Source organism: Chiloscyllium punctatum, chromosome 34, assembly GCF_047496795.1.
Source record: "Chiloscyllium punctatum isolate Juve2018m chromosome 34, sChiPun1.3, whole genome shotgun sequence".
Taxonomy (NCBI): Eukaryota; Metazoa; Chordata; class Chondrichthyes; order Orectolobiformes; family Hemiscylliidae; genus Chiloscyllium; species Chiloscyllium punctatum.
In genome coordinates, this window is record NC_092772.1 from 5,968,381 (window position 1) to 5,974,380 (window position 6,000).

Genomic DNA, 6,000 nt, shown 5'->3' on the forward strand with positions numbered 1-6,000 from the left:
ATTTTTCATCTGCAGTATGGACATGGACTCATTCATTGTTTGTTTAAATCAAATAGTGTGATGAGGATAAATATTCAATTAAATGCTACGTTATGGACAAACTGAAAGAGAGCAAATCATATTCTCATGTCTACCTTGAATTGGAAGCAAATACATGCCGTAAAAATATTCATATTCAAAAATGTTGAAGCACCACACTAGAGGAGACAAAAAAAATGTCTGCACTTGGTGGAGATACCAAAATATCGATTACATGTATAATGTAAACAAGAATCAAATGATAGAAAACAAAGTACAAGAAATCTTTTCTTAATTTACAATGGAAACTAGATCTCGATTTTCCTGAACAGTGATGTTTTCGCACCCAATCTCACTTCCCCAAAACAAGCTTTTCCCTGTTACTAAAACTTCATCTGCCATTCGTCCTTCTTCTTCCTAATCTTTCCTTACAAGCCTACATCCCTTGCACTATTTCTTCTGCTGATACATTCTCTTCACTGACGATCTCCCTTCACACCATTCTGCCGCTCCCACTGTAAATTACACCAGTTACACCAACTTCTTCTGACCATCCCTTTCCCTTTTTGCCTTCCATCTGGGATAATGGAGCTGCTGGTGTCTGTGCTGCTATTGGTCATCAGTTAATAATGGGATTGAGACGATCAATGTCCAATTGGAACAAACAATAGTGTGTGTCTGTCACTGTCTAATGCACCATAAACAGGGTGGTTTTGTTCCCCATAGTACAGAGTGGAGTTCCACAGGGCTTAAACAAATAGCCTCATCACAAATAGGACAAACCTATCCTCAGAATCAGAAGTCCATGTATCAGTTTTCCTTTAAACATTGTGAGGAGAGTGAACACATTGTTCAAACAAGCCGTGTTCGATCCTTTTGCTCTTTATTATTTTAACTGATTTTCCATTGTCATTTGTGTGAGACCAGAATAACTTCCCTTTCATCAACGTAGTATTTGGCTCATGTGGCATCAGGGACCCTGAGTAAACTGTGGTCAATGTGAACCGAAGGAAGTTCTGTGCTGGTAATTTCCTCACTGTACAATGACTCCTTCCCCAGAGCTATTGGGAATAACAAATAAACTCTGTCCTTGCTGGTGCCTTCCAAAACCATGGATAAATTTGTCCTGTTAATAACATCAAGACATATTATGATTTTACAGTTTGGTCAAAACTTTCAGAAAGATTAGAGCTTGCAGGTTGAGTACCACCCCAAAGAAATCAGTACGTTTCAATAAGATTATGATCCCGATTATTTTCAATTAGTTACTTTCAGAGGACTGATCGTGCAATGTCAGTGCCACTGAGAGTAACATATTCTCTGTCCAACAACATCGTATCAAATTGGGTCAAGGCTGCAGAACTCAACTATCCTAATTTATTCCCCAGCTCATTAGCCATGCTCACCAGATGTAGTAAGCCCCCGAATTTGCAACAATGTAGAGATACTCATGATACTCTGGAAGCCTCCTGTCCTCCCATACCCTACCCTCTGACTCCATGCCCTCCCCCAACTCGACCTCCTGTCGTATATTCACCATCCCTCCTGAACGTCCACTCTCTGATACTGAATTTTCTGAACTCAGCAAATATCTCAACTTTGCCTCTCCGTGCCACCACCTTAATGAATTTTGGGCTCGACATGATGTCGACCTGTTCTTCTGCTGTCTTCGCCTCAATGCCCATTGTTTTGGACAAGACTCTTCTCCCTATCCAATAGACCCCATCACCCAACTCCAACACTCTCTCTACACCTGGATCCTCGACCCTTTTACCTGAACTCAATCTGTTCATTAAGAACTCTCGTTGTGACATTGGTTGTCTTCATTTCTCTTCTTCCCTCACTGAATCCAACCTATCACCCTCTGAACTAACTGCACTCCATGTGCTTATATTCAACCCTGACTGTTTATTCAGCCTGTATTGATAAGGGTGGTGCTGCTGTAATCTGGTGGACTAACATCTACATTACAGAGGCTGAGCACCCGCTCTCGATATCTCCTCTTATCTTCCCCTGGACCATGACCCCAACATGGTACATCATGCCATTGTCTCATCTACGAAAATTGACCGCATTCAATCTGGAGAATACCGCCCCACTTGACCCCTCCTCCCTTAACTGCCTCAAGCTGATGGCTGTCTGATAGCAGAACTCGATTCCATCTCTTCCTGAAAATCCAGAAACAGAACTGCCTGAGCAGACCCATTGCTTCAGCCTGCCCCTGCCACACAGAGGGGGTGCATGGATACACATGTGGCGGTGTTCTACCTGTTTCTTCATGGCGTACATAGGCCATTCCTTGTTCCAGTTCTATTCGAGCCCCCTTCCACAGTTCTTTCTCCGATACAAAGATGTTATCATCGCTGCTGCTTCTCTCTCTTGTCCAGAATTAGAAACGTTCATTCATTTCAATTTGGGTTTTCACCCCTCCCTTTCACCTGATCCACCTGTGACTCCTCCCTTCCTTTCCTCGACGTCTATGCTTCCAATTCTGGGGATAGTCCAACCACTGATATTCAGTATTAACCCACCAACTCTTAAAGCTATTTGGAGTACACATCCTCACACCCTGTTTCCTGAAAAGACCCCAATCCATTCTCTCAGATCATCCATCTCCACCGCATTTCTTCTGATGATGCCAAATTCAACATGGATGCATTTTAAATGACCACAATGTTCCACAAACAAAGATTCCCAAGCACGGTTATTAAGCGGGTCCTCAACCGGGTCTGACTCATTTCCTGCACGTCCAGCTTCCCCCTCCAGTTCCCTGCTGCTGCAGACTTCCCCTTGTCCTCACCTACCATCCCACCAGCATTCACATGCAGAGGACCATCAGCTGCATACACCCCCCCCCCACCACTCCAGTGAGATGCCACCATCAGACACATATTCCCCTCCCCTCCCTTGTCCGCCTTCTGCAGGGACCAATCCCTCCAGGACACATCTGTCTGCTCTTTATTCACTCGCAACACCTCCCCGCACACCCCACCGAATGTCCACTTCACTTTCCCCTGCCGAAGGTGCAATATCTCTACAGTTACTGCCCATTCCTCATTATCCAAGGGCCCAATCTTACCTCCCAGGTGAAGCAGCACCTTACCAACATTTTCCACAATCTAGCCCACTACATTCGCTGCTCAAAATGTGGTCGCCTTCTACATTGGGGAAGTGAAGAATAGGCTACTTGACTACTTCGCAGAACATCTATGTTGAACGTCTGCAAAAGACCCTGAGCTTGCAGTTGCCTGCCCGTTAATATCCTATCCTGTTTACTGGCCATTATCTCTGTGTCAGGCTTGCTGCAATGTCCCAGGAAAGCTCCACGCAAGCTGGAAGAACAACACATCATTTTCCGTGTACGGTCCCTGCAGCCCTTCAGAATGAAAATCAAGTTCAATAATTTTAGGGCCTTAACTCCCCAATATCCTTGTCCCCTACCAATACAACAGGTCTAGTTCTCACATAACCTTCCATTATTCAGTCTCTATTGTTAGCTACTAATCGTTTCCATTAACACCTATCCAGCCTCTTCTGCATATCAACAACATTTTCCTAGCTGCCATCAGTTCTGAGGACGTGTCACTGGACCCGAAACGTTAACTCTGAATGCTCTGTACCGAAGCTGCCAGACCTGCTGAGCTTTTGCAGCAACTTCTACTTTTGTTTCAACATTTTTATGGCACGTTCTCACAATGCAATACGTCAACGATATTTAGAGCCCTGTCAAACGTAGGAACTTTGTAATTTCTTATTTAATGTCCATAACAAATTACTCGACATTAAACTGAGATAACGGTTTTGCTGTTGTCATTCAGATCAGACAGTTTGTCACAGTTCAGAAAGAAAAAGAAATCGAAACAACTGGAGCAAAACTTCGCAGGTCTGATAATATCTGAACAGAGATGCACAGACTTAACCGTTGATTCCAATATGACTTTTCAGAACAGTGTCTCATCATAGTCGATATGTTAACTCTGTTTCTCTCTGCAGATACTTCCTCATCTGTTGCATTTCTCCACCATTTTCAGTTTTTATTTTATATTTCCATATCATTATATTTCATGTTTCGAGATAGGTCTACATGTTGAACTTGGTTATATTTGGACAATTTGGTCCTTTCCTATTCCTATTATATTTGATGAGTCGGTGGCACTTGTATTACAGCTGAAGTCTGTTTCTTTTTGAAGTTTCAAATGAAAAAAAATCTTTTTAAGAATATCCTGCAAATCTCAGGAAAGACACTTTGTTTGAAACAACACTTTAGAGGCAGCTGAACTTCATGAACTAATAGGAATAGATTATTGATGATGGAACACTCTGTGTCCTTCATTGAACAAGCTTATCTCCCCACTCTCCAAAACCTTTCAATATATATCACCTAATTGTTACACCAAAGGTGATAGAAACTCAGTCCATCGTGTCTTCCAGCTTAGAATGAGCTGTATCTCTACTGCTGTTCTCCTGTAGTGTCCCAATTGCCCTTCACGTTTTGCTATCAGTGTCTGTTTTTAACATCCTATCCAGATGTAAGCAATAATATTAATCTCAATAAAAAAAATAGAAATTGGAGGGAAAGAGAAGCAGGTCTGGTGTATTTGTGAAGCGAAATTGAAATTAATGTTTCAGTTCCGGTGACCCTTCCTCAAGCTGTACTCCCATTAATTACATGATGTGTATAAAAATATAGTTCATTTTATCACATTTAAAATTATCCTGTTCAGTTTACGTTGCCATTCAGAATCGCATCTCCCAAACGTTGGCTGTTTCCTTATGCATTATGGTTAATTCTATCTGTCTGAAAGAGTGATCATGATTGGGGAATATCATTGTACTTCCTCATGCAGTCTCCCCATGGCTTTCAGTTGCCAGTATACAGAGCACTGGGAGGCAGGCAGTTCCAAAATAGTTCGCGAGAGAAACAGGAGGACAACCAGTCAAATAGAGAGAAAGGAAAGCCACTGCACCCATTTCATCCCATCTTCTAGCCAATATCATATTCATTTCAACCTGACTTATCCATTCATAGGTCTTAATGAATAAGTTCGTTGTACTTATCAATTTTGGTTTTGGACTGAGGCCGAAAAGCGTAAAAATTACTGTTCACAACAAATGAAACTGCATTAAAATATTTGTCAATTTATATAAATAAATTACTGAAGCAAATTCAGTATGAAAGTTCCAAATTTGCCTTATGAGAGCAGTGAGAGGAACATTCAGAAAAGTCCACGCTTCCTAATCCCATATACAGTAGTAGGTTTTGTTTTGTGAGAAGTGGAGGCACGTGATAATAAAGAAGAAAACAGAGATTAAAAATGTGTTGCTGGAAAAGCGCAGCAGGTCAGGCAGCATCCAAGGAGCAGGAGAATCGACGTTTCGGGCATAAGCCCTTCTTCAGGAATGCGGAGGGTGTGCCAGGCAGGCTAAGAATAAAGGTAGGGAGGAGGGACTGGGGGAGTGGCGTTGGGAATGCGATAGGTGGAAGGAGGTTAAGGTGAGGGTGATAGGCCGGAGAGGGGGTGGGGGCAGAGAGGTCGGGAAGAAGATTGCAGGTGAAGAAGTCGGTGCTGAGTCTGAGGGTTAACACCTCTGTGACACCCGCACCAACCAACCCTACCGCCCCATAGCTGAATACTTTAACTCCCCCTCCCACTCCGCCAAGGATATACAGGTCCTTGGCCTCCTCCATTGCCAGATCATGGCAACGCGACGCCTGGAGGAAGAGCGCCTCATCTTCCGCCTAGGAACCCTCCAACCACAAGGGATGAATGCAGATTTCTCTAGCTTCCTCATTTCCCCTCCCCCCACCTTATCTCAGTCCCAACCCTCGGACTCAGCACCGCCTTCTCGACGCGCAATCTTCTTCCCGACCTCTCCACCCCCACGCCCTCTTCGGCCTATCACCCTCACCTTAACCTCCTTCTGCCTATCATATTCCCAACGTCCCTCCCCCAAGTCCCTCCTCCCTACCTTTCTTCTTAG